This window comes from Aythya ferina (assembly GCF_964211825.1).
Source record: "Aythya ferina genome assembly, chromosome: 3".
NCBI lineage: Eukaryota > Metazoa > Chordata > Aves > Anseriformes > Anatidae > Aythya > Aythya ferina.
In genome coordinates, this window is record NC_140298.1 from 52,032,214 (window position 1) to 52,051,705 (window position 19,492).

General features: G+C 38.3%; 1 protein-coding gene across 6 annotated transcripts in view; it reads left to right on the plus strand.

Moving 5' to 3' along the window:
- The window catches only part of PLEKHG1 (pleckstrin homology and RhoGEF domain containing G1), a 163,133-nt gene that overhangs the window by 30,086 nt on the left and 113,555 nt on the right, over window positions 1-19,492 (plus strand). For 4 of the 6 annotated variants that reach the window (XM_084514200.1, XM_084514201.1, XM_084514199.1 and 1 more), the window contains exon 2: window positions 6,962-7,030. The exons of the other annotated variants lie outside the window; for them this stretch is intronic. The gene's annotated coding sequence lies outside the window, so the exon portion shown is untranslated. The remainder of the gene's footprint in view (window positions 1-6,961; window positions 7,031-19,492) is intronic. 6 annotated transcript variants of the gene reach the window in all.

Genomic DNA, 19,492 nt, shown 5'->3' on the forward strand with positions numbered 1-19,492 from the left:
AATAACTTGAAAAGGCTATTTGTGTTAATTCCATTTCCAAAAGAGTCTGTGTAACAAAGTAGCTGATAGCGTTAACAGTTTCTCAAGACTCTTTAAGGATATAAAACATTTGTCTATATATGGCTGTTGTATCAAATAGGTCTGCCTTATCTGATTCACCAAGTTGAGCTTTCATGAACTTACTTGGCCTAAAATAGATTCAACTGCAAACATGATTGCAGGTGCAGGAAAAGAGGGGCCTAGTCAGGGTGGACTGGGGAAGGAAATTGAGGGAAAAGCTGCTGATAGTTGCTGAGGAGGCCTAAAAGAAGCAGCTGTCCAAGCACTTAAAGGCTGCTTCAGACCACTGTCAGCTGTTGACTGGAGTGCCTTATGCGAGACCAGAGTTTGGGGTGGTCACTGACCATGTTCTCAGTGATCCTGATGCAGAGCCTTGCTGTGAAAATACAGAACAAGGTATCAGTTCAAAATCTTATCCAGGACAGAAACTTGATGCTCATGACTTGGTTTCTTTCTTCCTTCCACGGTATGAGTTCCAGTAGTCCTGCTTCCTAGTCCTCCACAGGACCGTGGGTGGTTATGCCAGTGGAAGTTACACATATGGTTTATAGGTGTAATCAACAGGTATATCTTGGGCTGGCAGCTGTTTCCCTTGCAAAGTTGACTCCTAAACAGTACTAATTATCTTTGAATCCTATAAGTCTTGCTTGGCTGCTCTGTCATTGAATTTCAGACTACAAGTGGTGCCAAGCCTCTTCCTGTAAGCATGCGTTCTGTAGAAACTTGCATGTGAGCCCTGCCCAGATGTTTTAAAATCTGACTTAATGAATGTTAACGTTGAAGTATTTGAGCATTCTTATCCATTCAGACATTTCAGGATCATGCCCCAGGCACTTATATCATATGGATAATGTTTTCTGCTGATGGGATCCATGCATCCTCTCACTGGAAGCACTGAGCAGGGGTAAAAGGGTTTTGTGGGACCTCTTGTTGTTGAATCACCTGCCCAGTGGCTTACTCAGAGCTGTTGTAGATAAAACCTTGATGTCCAGATTAGGAAGGGAAGGTTGTTTAGATTGCCCTAAGGAACGCTGGGGACAGTGTAACAGCCAGCTTCCTTTCACCGTCATGGCTGACAACTTTTCAGTGTTGTCATCTGGGTGTGCGTTTCAAGGTTAAAGGCTCTGCCTTCAATCAGTCCACATTAATAGTCCCTATCTCTTAGATTTTGTACGTAGTCTGTATCATTTGTACTTTCTCCCATGCTTCCACTCGTGTTAGGTGGAGTTATCTGTAAACACAGGCAAGTTTGTCTTTGCTAACTGGCTATAAAATAACTTTTCTTAAAGTATTTACCAATATTTATACCTCCCCCCATGTACCCTAAAATTAGCCAGTGTCAGCTGCAGCTTTGTTGTGATTCTTACCTACCAGTATGAACTTTTTTTTTCTTTCTTTTGCATTTGTTTTGCATGTCACAGTGAGGTCAGGTTCATAAATGGGGTTCCAAAGCATTTCAGAAATATGAAATAAACAGTGGCTGAGCGGCTTGGTTGCTGCTGCTGTCACTGATCTATGGCACTTCGATCTACAGTAACACGGTGCTTTGGTTCCTTAATACAGGAATTGACTGATACAAAGGGGAAATTACAATTCATCCTCTGAGAATTATTTTGAAAATAGATGAGGGGAACATAGAACTAGTGATTATGCAAGTCTGTTATCTTCTTTATCACTTCAGCATGCACAAAGTTTCCTACTCACTCTTTAAACTGTAACCAAGTTAATATGAACGGAAACATCAATTTAACTTGCAGGCAGGTTTGGTGCTGCTGAGATTATCATGCTGCAACTCCAGAGGTTGTAAAGCTTCGTCACTGTTTACTTCACAGTTCGTTTTCATTATCCTGATAACATACCTTGTGGTGTTGCTCAGAGAGCTGTCATACCTTAGTACCTGAATGATGTCAACATAGACTTCAGTCTGTTGCAGAAACACCTAATTCTTCTGACTTAGCCTATTTGAATGGGAGGGAAAAGTGTTTTTAATGAGTCATGAGTGCATTTGGGGAGACAGCTTGCCCTCCCTTACACACCAGCAGCGTATGATGTTTGTAATCTTTCCTTTCAGTCTTCTCTGATAATTGTCAGTCTCCCTCATGTTAGATGAGACACAAGTTATTAATCTCTGATATGATCTATGTTGGTCATTTTGTACTCCTGCCACCTGAGGAGGTTGCTGTCTGTCCTGCAGAGACAGGCTAACTTGCCCCACTCCTCACTGAATTAGCTTTATCAATTCCTTATCAGGTCAGTCATGTTGTGAAGTCTGTTCTCTTCTGTGGTAGGATGGTATCTTCTCCACTATCTCCTCCTCCAAACCTTGCACTCACTTAACCTTGTGAGTTTCTCCCCGACTTCCAGGGGAAACCCCTTAATATCTCATCTGAACATCTACCTGCTATATCAAGTATCAGATATGTACTGCTGGGGCAGGAAGAAATCTGGAAAACAAAACCATGATGCCTTCATAAGAAGGTAGTTGTCAGCTTTTGTCACTGAAAATCTGCTGCTTTGCAGTGTGTTTCATCTCTAGTGGATAGCTTTTCTCTACATACCTGATGGGTGCATCTGCCTACCCTGGCTGTGTGCATCATGTGGCTGTTGAAGCTTCAAGAGAGATAAGGGTGCCAGGACGGACTGAATGCCTCTTCATTGCCACTGTGTTATAGTGATGAGGGGTCTGCTCACTCTGTGTTTGTTTTTTTTTCTCCCCTTTGGTTCTTTAAATTGATGACTGTGCTGCATTAAGAGTCCTTTTTGTTTTTAATAGAGGATTGGTTATGCCTGTTTTGTGACAATTTCAGAAACATACTGGGTTGATTTCTCTTGTTTGCTAGTTACAAGTATTGCGCCTTATCAGCAGACGATTAGTTTTGGTAGTTAGGTTAGAGTTACTTGTGTATGCCTTAGGTGCCAAACACTGACTTCCTTCCTTGGGACAGTTTGAGGTCACGCAAAAAATGATCTGGAGGAGTTCTGGCAAGGGATTACTCTTAGCTGCTGACGTTCTCATGCAACTCCACCTTTGTGTTGCTCACTGCTGTGAGAGGTAGGAAGGCTGCATATACTTAGCTCATGCAATTAGCTTAATACATCTGGGAAAGCTCTCAGGTGATTGCATGTGGAATAAATCTGGTTCTCTGGGAAGCGGCAGATCTTCTGTCCGTTCATCACAGTTACATCATGCAACAAGAAGGTGCTACAGTATGTGGCCTTCCCTTGATGTTGTTATAGGCAAACTGCTTTCCTTGGCTAGGAAAGTTGGGCTATAAGTGCTGGCATGTAACTCCGTAATAATCATGCCCAATAAATTCTTAGTTTAGTTGTAGTTGTTGGTGATGAAACCTGCGCAGTGGTTTGCTGTCTAAGAAATGTGACGTTCTGCGAGTAATTTTCTTGTCAGATTTGTGTGGAATTGTTTGGCACAAGTACTTGTTTTTAAAATTATATAACCTATATTGACAATGGTTTATTATGTTGAACACATAATACTGTCCAAGCATTAAGGATAGAATTGTCTGAATACAAGATACCATTTAGTACGTTTGGGGACCAGGTGAGAGCAGGGGTGACTTAATATTTATAATTAAAGCAGATCTGAGTCACTCCTACTTGTAAGCTTGTGAAGTGCAATGATACATAGTTGGGTGGGTTTCACTTGCTTTTCTTTTTCCCTAGCAGAAATGGGATAGGGAAGTCCTTGAAGAGCAGAGATTTCGAGATTCAAAACCGTATTTATGTGTTTGAAGAAGTCAGTTTGTTAGAGTACACTGATAATATTAGCCTTTCAGTCAGCACCTCAGTCCTGGACCATTAGTGTGTAGCACAAAAGGGTTTTGTGTCACTTTTTGAGATCTTAACCTAAAGAATCCCAAGAGAAAAACAACCCACCGGTCTTACTGAAAGTAATTTTGGTTGTATCTGGAGTATATCCAAAAAGAGAAGTTTCATCTAACTGGGTTTTGAAAGATAGTTTTCTGATTTCTGGACTTTTCGTTTAATGTTACAGTGAAATTTCCAGGTGGCAGAATGTTTTACAGTCAAATCATTCAAATCAACTTTAATGTGACTATATCTGAATATAAGTGTCTTATAAGTTTCTATAGCTGAATGTAGGTTCTGCTTACCTTGGGTCCTGTGCAAGGCTTCTTTTACATTTTTAACACTCCAGTAAGGTTTTTAGCTTAAACTAAACTAAACTGCATGCTTTACTACATATATCTGTTAATAAGAATTTGAATCCTATGTATCTTCTAAAAATGATTAGGAAAACAAAGTTTTTTATTAATAGTTATGATGTATTTTTGGAACAACTAAGGCAATTTTAAAGCAGATAAAAAAGAAATTATAGAACAAGTGACAATATATTTGGTTAATCAATTTCTTTTAGTGGACATGCACATGTTTTCCTTGTGATAGTGTTTCTAGTGCAACAGCGTGTTATATTCTTACACTGATGTTTGAGAAATAAACCTTATAGTCAATCTGATTGGTCAAAAATTTCACAGAATGAAAAATTTATCTTTCTATATGACAGGAAAATCTGAAAGAAAAAGACAAGACCTGTAGAAAACATTTTCAAAAAAGTTAAAGGAGGTTGATAGAAGATCTCCCCATAATGTCCAAAAGCTTGTGCTTCAGTTGGTTCATAAGTGACTGTAGGACCCTGCCAGAAGTCATCAATCCAAAGGCTTTGAAAAGCTGTCGGATGCTCTGGAGTTTAGAGAATATCTTTTTGCATTGGATCATTTATTTTAATTGGGAACTAAGAAGCTGTTGTGGATGAAACTGTCATCAAACCAGAGTGCCACTGTAGAAAGTTTAGGTTTCTTCCTGGTTTCCTTATCTGCTCACACTCTTGTGTGTATGTGTTTAAATGGTCATGGTTTTTGCTACTTCTTATGTGTTGATAGTCTGGCTCTGTCTACGGTTCTTAAAGAAACTACTTTCTTTAGCAATTGAAACGGGGTCCTTTGCCTCTGGAGGGTTTGAGAATAAGGGAATTTGCACAGACTAAATGGAAAGTAGCATGGTAATTACAGCTCATGCTGTATTTTGCTTTCTCTTAATTTACAGTCTGAGGTACAGGAAGGTAGTCGGGCATTTAAATGTTACAACTGTTGCAGTCTAATCACAGGAACCTACTAAGACTACTCATATGTTCCTTTCTGCAAATTCATAGAAATGTTAGTGGAGACTATGTACTATGTACTTGGTTACACATGGAGAAAAACTAAATGCTGTAAATAAAACTGTAAATACAATTGTCATTCAGTGATGGGGCAAAAAATACACCTTTTAAAATCTGTAAAATTTCCATGTATTTATCATTGTAAATTTAGCAACTGCATGGGGAGAAAAAGTGTTGATATTTCATTTAAATAATAATAATAATAAAGCATCTCTCAGATGGAGCAGTGTTTTTGTACTTTGAAAAGAAAGTAGAGATGAACATCATGCCACATTAGCAAGATTGAATTGATTGTATATTGTTTAAGTTGAAAGTAGACCAATATTTTTAAAATGGATTTTTAGTTTAAAATCTTGCCTGTTTATGGTTTGGTTCCCCTAGACCAAATTAACTTGGACACCCGGCTGGGATTCTGTTTATTCTGGTGTAAGAACAGGCATTGGGCAGAGCATCTTGGTCCCAAAAACCTGGTAATGGTGAGAGGCCTCTGTAATGTTCCCAGCCAGCTGAATGCCTGAGGTATTTTGCCATACAGGAAATCAATTGCAGCTGACTGTGCGCTGTTTCCACTCCAAGTATATAAACATGCCTTATGGTGATATTAAAAAGAAAAAAGAAAAATCCAGTCTTACATTTAATAGCTACCTGGAAGTCCAGAGTGAGAACATTTGATGTTCTGTTCTTTGGGTTCTTCCCTGTCGTGTCTGGCTGAGTCCATAGCACAGAAATAGCTATGAAGGAGAGGCGAGGCAATTTAATCTTGATGTGCTCCAGAAGAGGCAAACATAAGCCCATGTTTCAGAGAAATGAAAATAATAATTAAAAAAAAAAAAAAAAGTTATGCATGTTTGATTTCTGGTTGACCTTCTGAATAATATTGTGGAGTCTGGAAGGATTGTAAATTTAGGAAAGGTTAAGTTTAAATCAAGAGACCTGTGGTTCTGATGGTTTCAAGATAAGTCAATAACTTTTGCTAGAAAGATCTGCATCACAACTGTATCATAGAATCACTAAGGTTGGAAAAGACCTCCAAGATCATCTGGTCCAACAATCACCTTACCACTAGTCAAAACAGTTGTGTTTTGTGAAGTGACAGCCAAAATGGTATTTTCATTTGGATTCATTCTTTGTTGATTCTATGAAAATAGCTAGATCAGATGCAGCTACCAGGCAGGTGCTAGGAGATAACTAACGGAACAGATTTGCTTTAGAGCTACTGATGTGTCCTTATATTGCTTAGCAGGAAAGTGGGTGGCTCATTAGATAGGAGTTTCCAGGCATTAAAGACAATTAGGTTTAAAATCTGTGATAACAATTTCTAGAAGCAGTGTGGCCTGAAGCTTTCAGAGTTTAGATCTTGGGAATTTGAGAACACTTTCCTGCTCTGAATCAGACTCAGACTGTAACCTCAGATAATCTATTTCAACTAGATTTTAACAACACGTAGGTAGGTAGGTATTCGCAGAGGTGGTAATGGGATTTTCAGAATCACATTAGTGTCTAATTCCTATTCAAAACCTAATACCTTTTAGTTTGTATGAACCAAATTCAGCCCGTGCTACATTTTATTCAGCTTCTCTAAGGCAAAATGCGAAGGCAGTGCTGGGAGTGTGGCTTCACGTGCATACAGCACATCTTCCCTGACAGGTTAGAGTTGTGCTGTTTTATTTTTTCTCTAATTCCATAACTGTTGTACTCCTTTTACAGAATGCCGTAGCTTGAACAGAAGAGAGGAAAATTGACTCCACTTTTCCTAACCTAACAGTGATTTCTTCGGTGAGTGCTCTACCAAGTACATATTATCATTATTATTTTCTTTTTATAAGCAAAAAGATCACGCCTCTGTCTCAAAGCCTCTGTCTGAGCTGAATATTGGCATTCAGTGAAAATACTCCAAGTTAACCATGAGACTGCTTAACATGTAAATCCCAAATAAGTCTATGTACAATAAAGGTCAGAGATGTTAGCCAAGATGGTGGGTTTTATTGATGTGTGTGCAAGTGGAGTTTTATACTAATAAAATAAAAAATTTGAGGCACCTAAGCAGTTATAGCAGGTCTGTAATTTTGTTGCAGTTATAGCAAGTCTTCAATTTCAGCATCTGTTTCAGTAACTCAATTTTTGCTAAAGATCTGTAGCTAAAGTTTTGGTATGCTGCTTGACTCCTCCATCCTTTTGGAGGTAGGAGTGCTATTTTTATGGTGAAGGAATGGTCTTGTAATTATGAGGAGTATAGGGCTTAGAAGATCTGGGACATCTGCATTCTGTAGAGATTTCTAATATTGCTTATGTCATTTTGAGAAGGAATTGTTCTTTCTGAGTTTATTTTTTAAGGGTTTAATTTTCTTTATGTACTCTTACTACATAAAGGTCCTGCAGGACCTGAAGATCTTGAGATAATAGGAAAAAACAGATTTAGATATCATGGAAGTGTCTCTTGATTAGAGTAGGCAACTTCATTTGTTTCACTATTTAAACCATATTGATGTTGCAGAGATCTTCATATAATCATAGAATATTCTGAGTTGGAAGGGGCTCACAAGGATCACTGAATCCAACTCCTTCATGATAGGGGTGGTTTGAGATTCCCCAGTAAATGTTAATCAAGAAGATGGCTTTAGGCAGGGTCCCTTTTTCACTCCTTTCCCTCCTTTCTTACAAATGTCTCAGTCTCAGTGCCAACCCAGAGGAGTGTTTTCTTCTCTTTGAAGAAAGTGGGCATTCAGTGATGGGCTTTGTGGGTAACTGCACGAACACTGGTATTTGGAAAAACTCGTTGACTTATAAATAACCCGTTTCACTGCTTTCAGATAGAGCATCTAATGCTGAAACTGGTATAGCATGGATCAACTTAAAAAAAAATGTTAATTGCCACTCTGGCTTCTGTGAGCTGCAAAGGGAATACTAATGTGCTATGTTAGGACACCCTCCTAATATTTATTTTATACTATTGGTGGTAGGATTTTTGTAGTATGTATTTTTTGTATATATTTTATGTATATATTTTTGTAGTATGTATTGATGATCCAGTTGTGTTCAAACATTAACACAATTTTAGGAGAGTGGCAGCTTTAAGTCACTTCCAATATTTTGAGATTGCATAGCCTTAATAGATAGGCAGTAGTGGAATTGCTTAGCATTCAGCTGAAGCTTACATCTGATAAACATTAGAAAGATCTTTCCTGTGGATCCAAAGGGTAACAGTCTGCAAGCAGGAAAGCATTTTACAGATCTGGGCTGAGAGAGGAAAGACCAGAAATTCTTCTAAAAATAGTAACTTGAATTTGAATAGTGTTGCAGTTTTGATTTGAATAACGTTGCATGATTTAACATATGTTAACAACAACAAAAAAGGCGTGGCCTTAATTTGGTACACTATTCAGTTGCATCTATTATTTGATGATTGGTTAATTACTAGCGTATTTTTTTTCCTCCAGAGTTATGGGGGCTGGGCTGTACGTTCCCAGGCCCCACACAGCAAATTGTCTTTTTTAGCTTGAAATTTATGCGTATCAAAATGCCCATTAAGTATTGGCCTCATGACCTTAGGAAGTGAATTACTTGCACAAATTCTTTCCCTTCTCCCTGATTTCCATTTCACTTCAAATGTGCCACTTGGCCTTGATTTTGAGTTGGGGTTGATTTTAATATGCTTGCATGATGAACAGAAAAGCTGAATGAGACTGTCAGACTTAATAACTTCTTTTCTGAAAGCTGAGACAATGGGGCTCATACATGTCCTAAGAAGCAGAGGATTTCCTAAAATTCTTTGGGATACATGGCAGACAAGCATATAGTTTACTGTGTTCCAGAATATCGTATCAACAAAACGAGGGTGTGTGGAAATGTTTCTACTGAATGGATATTTATTCAAGGGCTAGATGAAACGTATTTAGTAAGGAATTAGTTTTCTTTCATTGTCCCATGAAATTATAATGAGTGGTGTTCTGTAAAAGGGATATCTTAATGGTTTGGGCAGATACAGCTTCTAGGGATGGATGTTAACTCCGTAGCAAATAACTGTTAGTAATTTTGGTAAATTTGCTTCACGTTCCAGAATTAAATCTGTAAATTTTAAGAATGTTTTCTTTCTGGAATTGTTTTGGGGGCATGGGGCAGACAGTTTATGAAATTTGTTTTATATTTTTGTTATCCATGTGACTTGTCTAACAACATTGTGTGCTTTTAATTGTTTCAATAAGGTGCTGTTTAGAGTACAGTAATCCTTGGAAAGAATTAATGAATATGAGCAAGCAACTCTTAAAATCATTACATCTGCTGTAGCAGAGGAGGAAATATCACATCAATCTACATGTTCTAACAATTGAAAATGAGTTTTAATACACAGTGTGTTTATGCTAAAAGCCAATACATATTTAAAAAACAAACAAAAATTTCTTGAGGATCTGTGCGTCACTGATTGCTTTGTTTAGGCCAGGTCTTTAATGGTATGAAGGCTTGCAAAACTGTGTGGGGGTGGAAAGAATGATGCATGCCCATGCGTAAGGTTTTCTGTAAGTCTGGTCTATTTTTGGTATGCAATGGAGCAGAGGTATAGTGCAAGAATAGGGTTTCAGTTGGGATATGAAGGCCTGTGAAAGCTTTTTCATTGCAGAAAGTGCCTACTGGATTATTAGTGCAGTTGCATTAGTATCCATGGGAATATTGAGGGCTTAATTTAGCGTACTAGATTAGGGTCTAGTGCCATAATTAAGGCTAGAAATTCTTCATAAGTTTACCCTAAATCTTTTGCAACTGATTGTAGCCAGGCTAAAATAGAAACAACGTGAAGTGAATCTTTAGGGTTGTAAATTGTTGATGGTTTTATGAAACCTGTCTTTCTACTTCGCTATAGAGAAGCTGACCGGTAAATGTGATGTTTAACACAAGTATGCGCAGATCTGACTAGATTTCTCAAAATATAAATACAAATAATTTGCCGGTGACCTACTGAATGTCTAAACACTTACTACATTTAGACTAACAGTTTTATAAAAATCATGGTAACTCTTTAAGCAGTCTTTTTTAATTGGTAAAAACATTTTGTCCAGGTGCTCCTTAATTTTATTGTCAGTTCATGTGTTTCATGTTTTCAACTGTGAAAAGATTCAGTGAAAAGAATTGTCTGGACAAATTCAGTAATAACATAATTAGGATTTTGTATATTCTGTGGTCAAAGGATTCTTTTGATTTTTTTTTTTTTTTTGTATGTTAAACTGTTGAACACAATTTCTTATATGTACCTTTAGTTTTTTTTTTTTTTTTTTAAATAGATCCCCAAAGACAAGCTCATTCACCCTTGTATTCCCCCTTCACTTGCTCAGTGGTCAGTCCTTTCCCACTGCCATCTCCTATTGTTACGGTCAAATGATCAAGGAAAAGTGCATGCTTCCTTTTGTGTCCAGTAGATAGGAGTTCTTAATTGATGACTGCTGCTTTCTTTCTGACATAAAGGAAACGAATGGGCAGTAGTGATTATAGCACATCTGTTGTTTTCTGTCGGGCATCCTGTGCAGCAGTGATACTGTCTTGAAGACTACTTTTTTTTTTCCTGTTAGGGACTAGTTAACAGGGGGGATATGGGTGACATGTGACAGTATTGTTCCTTTGTCACAGGTGTAGCCAGAGCAGAAAAACAAGCTGCAAGCTGGGACAGAAAGAGTTGTTTATATTTTAGAAAAAAAAAGAAAAGAAAAAATTGTTAAAGCTTTGGGGATGTGTACTGTATTTTGATCGTCTGGGATAGGTAGAGAGTCCTGTCTTCAGAGGGCATTCCATGCATGGTAGGTGTAAGCTCCAAAATCACACTGAAAATGGCTTCTGCTGGGGAGAGGGAGAAGCAAAATAGCATATGTAGCCAGGGTATGAAAGCTGAAGCATTCACACTACCACTGCAGTTTCTAGGATCCAGTTCTTCAGCCTGTGGGATTGTTGTTCATCTCCTGCTTGACAATCTTTTGCTTGCTGTGTTGTACAACTCCCAGGAGAGCTGAGGCCTGGAGGACTCGGGTGTGCTTTTTCCAGGGACAGAGCTGGGGAAGATCCCTATATGGCTTTACAGACCTCAGGGAAGCAAGTTTGGGGAACTGATGAACAATGAAGTTAGGAAAGGGTCTGGCATGAGCGCAGAAGGGGACTTGAAGGTTGAAGGTGGAGACGACAGATGTCGGGAAATGATTGAGGGAGGCCAGTAAAGCAGCTGGGTGAAACAGGCACGGGGTGGTAGTGCAGTGTTTCACCACTTGTCCTGTGCATCATACTAACCATGCTTTTTTGTCTTTCTGACTTGTATCATAAAGAAGCGAGTGGAAGTGGGATGTGCAAACCCGCAAGAGTGTCCACAGGAAACGTTTTTGCTCTCTCTTGCATCACAAGGTGTGTGGGAAAAACGCGAACATGCTAACTGAAGGAGCTCTGTAAATCAAAGTCCTTACCACTTAATTTGTTTTTCTTTGAGTCTTCCTTTTCCCATTTATTATGTTTAATTGCAGCATTTCTTGTAAGAAAGGTGCCAGTACTCTGTTTTTGCACAAGCTAAATATTTTGGTACTTAAATTGACAATGTTTATGTTGAGCTTGGATGAAGCTGGTTGACTAAAATTAGTACACTGGGCAGCACTGCCCTCTTTGGAGTTTCTGATGTGTGTTAGATAAAATAATATGTGGGTTGTGTGTGTGTGTGTGTGTGTTTTTTTCTTTCTCTAGTTCTTTTTTGTCATTTTTTGTACCAAAATCTTCTCTGCCCATGTCCTCTTACAAGAGCATCTCCATCACTTAACACAGGAGGTGTTGAGATGTACAACTTGGCATCTGTAAGATGCTATTTAGCTGGAGGCTTACAGCCTCTTTTAGGTTAAACAGGTTTTTCAAATAACAGGTGCACATGGCCACTAAAGATGGGAAAAGTAATCAAGAACATAGTGTTGTAGATGAACATTAAATAGCTGAATACAAAGCTGATGTATGATACCATAAATCAGTCATACTGCAGTTATGTCCCAGCAGTACATATGCACTTAGTGTCTTAGCAGAATGCGTATCAAAGTGTGACCCTCCTTCTTGGGTCTGATTTCCACCTGCACTATAAATCTGTGGACTGTGTAGAGTAATTAACTGTGTAATGATTCAGCATAGTCAAGGTTAAACTTATGTCATTGCTGTTTTTTTTTTTTTTTTTTTTTTTTTTTAAAGGCTCGTCTAAGGGTAATTTAAGCAATTAAATAATTGTTTTGCTTTCTGAATGAGATACAGAGACTCTGTTCATGCCTCCAAAGGCTTTTAGCCTATTCTCATAGGATTTCAGTCTTATCTTGCATCTGTTGGCAAGCATCAAGTTGTAGCTAAATATTAGTCATGGCACCAGCCAAGTAATACAGGAAAACCTCCATAGAATCTGTTTAAATCTATTTGTTCATTTTTGGAAATTCTGTTAAAGGGGCACTGTTAATATGTATGGTAAGTTTTAAGAAACACCATAGTGCATAGAATCGTACCTCTTGCATGACTCATAATAAACTGCATGACTGTTTGTGAGACTTAGTATATTCCATTTGCTATATAGAAATTTGCTAAAATGTTGGTATTATGGAATCCCAGATTTGGGAATGGATGTGACAGCTTTCTTCCCGAGCTAAAGATAGCAGTAGGTGACTTGTAGCAGGACTGGGATTATTTTACAAAATACTCAAAGGCGGCTCTTTAGCTTGATCATTGACTACTTTGCACACAAAACAAAATCTTTCAAAAATCTAAAAATAGTTTTTCTGTTGAGGCAGATACTCATCAGAGCATTTGATACATAGCTGTTTACTAAAAGAAACTGTATCCTGAACTTCAACCCCTAAAAGAAAGATTAGCTACTGCTTTTATCAGCACAGACATCACTTTGAAGATACTGAACATCTGGTTTCCTTCTGGGAGAATTACATTTTGTCCACTTGACCCTTTGTAAAAGTAAATATTTATTTTAGTTACATTTTGTAGGAATTTGAAGAAATATTTAATACATGGGAAAAAGAATACTTTACATACATAGCTAGAATGGCATAAGTACAGTACATCAAATACTGTTTTGTTTTCTACTCATGAGCTTCTTTTGTGATTCAGAATAATACCAGTATGCAATCTGATGGGAGGCATAACTATGTTTTTCTTTTATTTTTATTTTTAAATAAAACATTCTTCTTTTCCCTCATGCCCTCATCATCTCCCAAGAGCATATTTGTCACCCTCACAGAAATTTCGACTTTAACTTCTATCCTTCAGCTATTGCTATAAACTTTGCTTCAAGGATAAATCTGGGCTGTATTGTATTTGCTTAGTATATAATAATTTAGATATGTGAAGTTGCTTAGTAAAGATGGTATATTTTGTATTTGGATATCCCAGTCATCTGTGATCAAATGGAGGACAAAGTTTACTAGAGATGTAGCTTCTAACCTGGTTTGCAATGTAGAATAGAAAAGACCTTAAAGTCACAACTCTTTTATTTGTTTCTTCTGTGTAGAAAAAGAATGCCTTGGGAAAAAAAATACCCTCCATACATCTTTAAACACCAATGTTGGTTGTGTTGTGGGAGTATGAGTGGGTGGGTGTATATCTTTAAAATACCCAATGTAGCCTTTTAAGTAAGAAACAGCATCATACTTTGAGAAATATTATACTTGAAAACTGATTTTTAAAATGAAGCTATTTAATATTTTTTTGGCCAAAAATATTTTGTTGGAAAATAGCAATTTATTGAAAATAAGAGTTTCACACACAAAAAAGCAAGTTTCAACAAAACAACTAGCAAGAGGAATTTTTGAGATAAAGGATTCCCCAGCACTGGTATACATTTTCTTGCAGAAATAACAGTGTAATTTAAAACCAAACCTTCTATTCTCTGGAAAGTTATTTTAAATCATTTTTGTGTGGATTGCAGCCTTCCTATGATCTCTACCTCTTCCTCTCAAAGAACTTAGATATTTTCAAAAGTATACTTCTTATTTTTGGTAAGTTTAAAAAATATATATAGTTGTATCCAATATACTGATGTTCATTTCTGGGATTTGTTCCCAAAGAAAATATTTTTTTTCTTTGTTTTAATATGAACAGCCTCTCAAATGTCAGACATGACATGACTGGAATCATGTCAGATGATTCACTGTATTCCCTTTTGTTCCCCACTTGACATATTTTAAGACTTCTGCTGATGACTTGTCAACGAAGTTAAGGCCTACTCGAAATACTTTGATTTGTCCTTTTATGACTACCTAATAATATTTCAGGTCTAAGTTGCATTGCTTATGTAATGGTCACCATAACTGCTTGTTTCTTTATTGGATGTGCCAGTGTTGAAGGTTTATAAATCTTCAGGGTAAAGTGTAGCCTTTCAAAAAACTGTGTGCCACTTCTAGATTCAGAATAGAGAGCTTTTGGTCAGATGGGTTAGAGGACAATTAAATACATTTGTGCTAGATCTGTCTAGAATCTAAACCAAAACTATGATCAGAGTTTTCTTTGTTTATTTTTGGGAGTAAGTTCATAGTTTTGAAATTTGCTTCATACGCCAATATTTATGAGAAGTGACAGTAAAGTCGACTTTAAACAGGATGTTATAATTTGAAAATGTATTGTTTCTCTGAAGCACATCTGGTAACACAAGATACAATGCTATTAGTTTGGGGGAGGACAAAGAGTTCTTTATGAATTGGCACTAGCTCATTTGCTCCTGAATTAGTGATGATCAAGGGCAGGGAGTCTGAAGTAATGACCATCTGCTCTTTTGTTAATGTCCAGTAGACTTCAAGAGATGCTGTGACTGTGATAACACACTTGTGCTCACCATAGTGTCCATATTGTTACTATACACAGAACAAAGAAATAAAAGCTGGGTGAAATTTTAAAATACAGATTTATTTTTTTTTTTCAAGAGGACTGTCGTCTTTGACTTCATTGTGTTTTTCTTGTTTTTCATTGAAACAGTAGTCATTTAAGTGGTAGACACACTGGCCTCAAACTTGTCCTGAATAGGGTAGAGGTGGAAGTTTACTGCTCTGCCACTGAACTGAGAGTGCTTAGTGACTGCTTTGCCAGAAAGAAGAAAATCCTAGCAAGCAAATTTACCTTTCAGCATTATTTTCTGTTTTCCAGTTACTTTGCAGTCCTGAGAACTGAATGATTTCCTCCAGCCCCCAAGGGGAGATGAGACATAAAACCAAAACGTTTATCGCTCCAGGGACTAGATGAGTCCCACACAACCATTTTATCTGCTGTGGTGCCAAAGGGAATGGACGATAATCAGATGAGTCCCCAACTATTTGTGTCTGTTCTCATTCATCCCGTGCACCTAGGTTGAAACCCAAGCTGTAGTTTAAATGTCTGAGATAGTAATTCTCATGAAACATTTTTACAGCCTTTCAACACTGAGAATGATGTAAATTTCTTCATATTGTCAAAGCATATTTTGTTTTATACGTACCCTTATCAAGCGTAAGGATATAGGTACTCGAGCAAATTCTTTAGTGTAAATAACTGTGTAAATGAGGGAGGCATGAAATTCCCCTGCATGAGCAATTTCCTTCCCTGGTTGCCTGGATATTAGTCTTCAAAGGTGAGTGACATAAGCCTGTTGTGTGTTTGCTGGAAATGAGATTAGTAGCTGGGGCTTTTCCTTAGAAAGAAATGGGCAGTACTGATAGAAAAATGCATACTTTAATTCTGTGTGTGGAAAACATAACGTAAATATACATTTATATATAAATAGGCATAATATAAATATTTTAATGTCTATATTTTTGTACTTCCTGCAGTTGATCTGTATCACTGAAAGTAAACAAATCATTTTGCCTAGATGATTCTTGTGTGTTACTCTGGGATTGTAAACCTGTATTTTTAAAGATGCTGTTCTGATCATTGAAGATGCCAGTGTCCACTAGTGTTTCAATATGATAGGATGAATTAAAGGATGGAAGATTTCCAAAGTATATTTCATGCCCTACATAAAGTATTGGTGCTGAACTTATGCTGTTTGTGTATGAGGTTTTCACTGCAGTCTACAGCAGCAGTATGTATCTTCAAATAAGATACATACAAGAATACATATACCCTAACATTAATTGTACTTACTCAAAGATTTTACCAATCATGTCTATCAGTCTAAAGTTCTGATGACTTTTAAGGAAGCTGTCGTAGTTTGTGGTTTGCCTTCTGACTTTATGAATAACACCATTTCAGCCCTCCTGCTTTCTTCTTCATTTTACTGTTTTGCTGGACAGCTTCTGCTAGTGCCAGAGAGGAGAGGAAAGAAATATACTGTCTTTTGCAGCAGCTCTAGCAGCTGTTAGTTCCCAGAAGCAAAGTAGGGTAGCAGAGGAGAAAGACAACCACTCACAGAAGTTGGTGCCGCTCTCCTGATCAGAATGATTTTAGTGGGGTGCAAAATCAAATCGCAAAAGTTGACAAGAATATGGAGGAGGAAAAAAAAAGGGGGGGAGGGAGGGAACAAAATTTTAATTTTGTCTAGGAATAAAACCACAGTTTTAAATATAACAATGGGATATGTGGGAGGGAACAAAGGCATAGGTAAGAGATGGGAAGGCCAGAGGTGGCTAGGGGCTCTGCTAGGTGAAAAACAGAGGAGCCATATGTTTTGTGATTGGACGTATGTCATCAAATGTAGAATCATAGAATCATAGAATATCCTGAGTTGGAAGGGACCCTTAAGAATCATCAAGTCCAACTCTTGACACCGCACAGGTCTACCCAAAAGTTCAGACCATGTGACTAAGTGCACAGTCCAATCTCTTCTTAAATTCAGACAGGCTCGGTGCAGTGACCACTTCCCTGGGGAGCCTGTTCCAGCGTGCAACCACCCTCTCTGTGAAGAACCCCCTCCTGATGTCCAGCCTAAATTTCCCCTGCCTCAGCTTAACCCCGTTCCCGCGGGTCCTGTCACTAGTGTTAATGGAGAAAAGGTCTCCTGCCTCTCGACACCCCCTTACGAGGAAGTTGTAGACTGTGATGAGGTCTCCCCTCAGCCTCCTCTTCTCCAGGCTGAACAGGCCCAGTGACCTCAGCCGTTCCTCGTACGTCTTCCCCTCCAGGCCTTTCACCATCTTCGTAGCCCTCCTCTGGACACTTTCCAACAGTTTCATGTCCTTTTTATACTGTGGTGCCCAGAACTGCACACAGTACTCGAGGTGAGGCCGCACCAGCGCAGAGTAGAGCGGGACAATCACCTCCCTTGACCTACTAGCGATGCCGTGCTTGATGCACCCCAGGACACGGTTGGCCCTCCTGGCTGCCAGGGCACACTGCTGGCTCATATTCAACTTGCTGTCTACCACGACCCCCAGATCCCTCTCTTCTAGGCTGCTCTCCAGCGTCTCATCGCCCAGTCTGTACGTGCAGCCAGGGTTTCCCCGTCCCAGGTGCAGGACCCGGCACTTGCTCTTATTGAACTTCATGCGGTTGGTGATCGCCCAGCTCTCCAACCTGTCCAGATCCCTCTGCAAGGCCTTTACGCCCTCATTTGAGTCCACAACTCCTCCAAGTTTGGTGTCATCAGCAAACTTGCTCAAAATACCTTCTATTCCTACATCCAGATCGTTTATAAAAATATTGAAAAGTACCGGCCCTAAAATGGAGCCTTGAGGGACCCCACTGGTGACCGCCCGCCAGCCTGACGCAGCCCCATTTACCATAACCCTTTGGGCCCTGCCCGTTAGCCAATTGCTCACCCATCGTATGATGTTTTTATTTAGCTGTATGGTGGACATTTTGTCCAGTAGGATCCTATGGGAAACCGTGTCAAAAGCCTTGCTGAAGTCCAAAAAAATCACATCAGCTGGTTTCCCTTGGTCCACCATACGGGTGATCTTATCATAAAAGGAAATCAGGTTAGTAGAAAAATTGGAGTTTGGAAAAGACTTATTTAAGTTTATTTTTATATGAAGATCATCCTGTTTGTTTTTGCAAAGCTTAAGGTACTGACTTCATTCTGTGACTGTTTTTAGTCTTAACATAAAAGCTGCTTAGGTGTGGGCAGAAATAGATACACTTGTCTTTTAGGACACAATTCAGTTTTATATGGAGCACTTTTAATCCTGAAGAGACTCAAAAGCATCACACAAGCGATAGTGGCTGTATGCAGCTTCTGGGGAACACAGCCCTCCTAGGGCAGGTGAGGGCACCCCTGAGGAAAACAGGGTATCAGCATTCTGATACATTAGTTAAAAATGTATCAGCATTCTGATACATTAGTTAAAGTACATCTTGGATAGACTCCTTGCAGGAGCTAAAAAGAGCAAAACTTCAATTAAACCCCCAAAAACATATGTGAGGTTCAAATGGACTTTATCTACCACAGTTTTAATGTATAATTAAAGTGGAAAGTACAAAACATATTTTTATAATTGCTTCTCTGAAAAATGGTACAGGCTCACATAATTCCTTAGAAAAATTGCTAAATCTTCAGCCTCAGAGATTTGAGGTTGGTAGTTACAGGTAGTCTGTTTTAACCATTAATACTAATTTATGATAAATTAATGGAATAGTTGAGTTGGTGTGTAAATTTTGCCCTCAGCTAACTTTGGAAAAAGACAAAATAGTTGTACAAGCACTACAAAAGTTATGTTACTTTAACCCTCTGGGGCTTACATTATCCAAATCTTGTTCCCTGTTTCTTGCTTGTTTTCTTTTACACCTACTTTGAAAATAAAGCCAAGTAATAAGAATGTCTTGACAGAAGCATCACACACATACGTGTTTTAAAATACACAAAACTTTTCTAAATAACAATTTAGATTTAAGACTTGCAAAAATTTTCAATTTTTATTTATTTATTTATTTTTAATTCTGGTAGTTATTTCAACCTGAACTGAAGTGATCTTTTAAAGTATGCTGGGCTCCTGTTTTCCACAAATTAGGGCAGATTCCAAAAAGGCTAGTCATTTTTTGAAACTTTTGGCCTTTTTTAATACTTATGGTGCCTTGCAGCTTCTTCCCTAACTTTTAATGGTTTCTGCTTAAACTGTACTGGAGTTAAGCAAACAACAACAACAAAACCCAAACCACAAAAATCTCACTTCTGTTGAGGGTCTGCTTTCCATTTCATGCTAGCCTTACCCTGCTAGTGTCAGAAGGGCTGCCTGAACTTTAGACTTGTGTGTTCCCTGATATGGTATCTGGAAATGTCCTCTCACTACAAGAGAGCTGGGAAAAACGGGGGAGGTAGGGACTGAGGTTAAGAAAAAT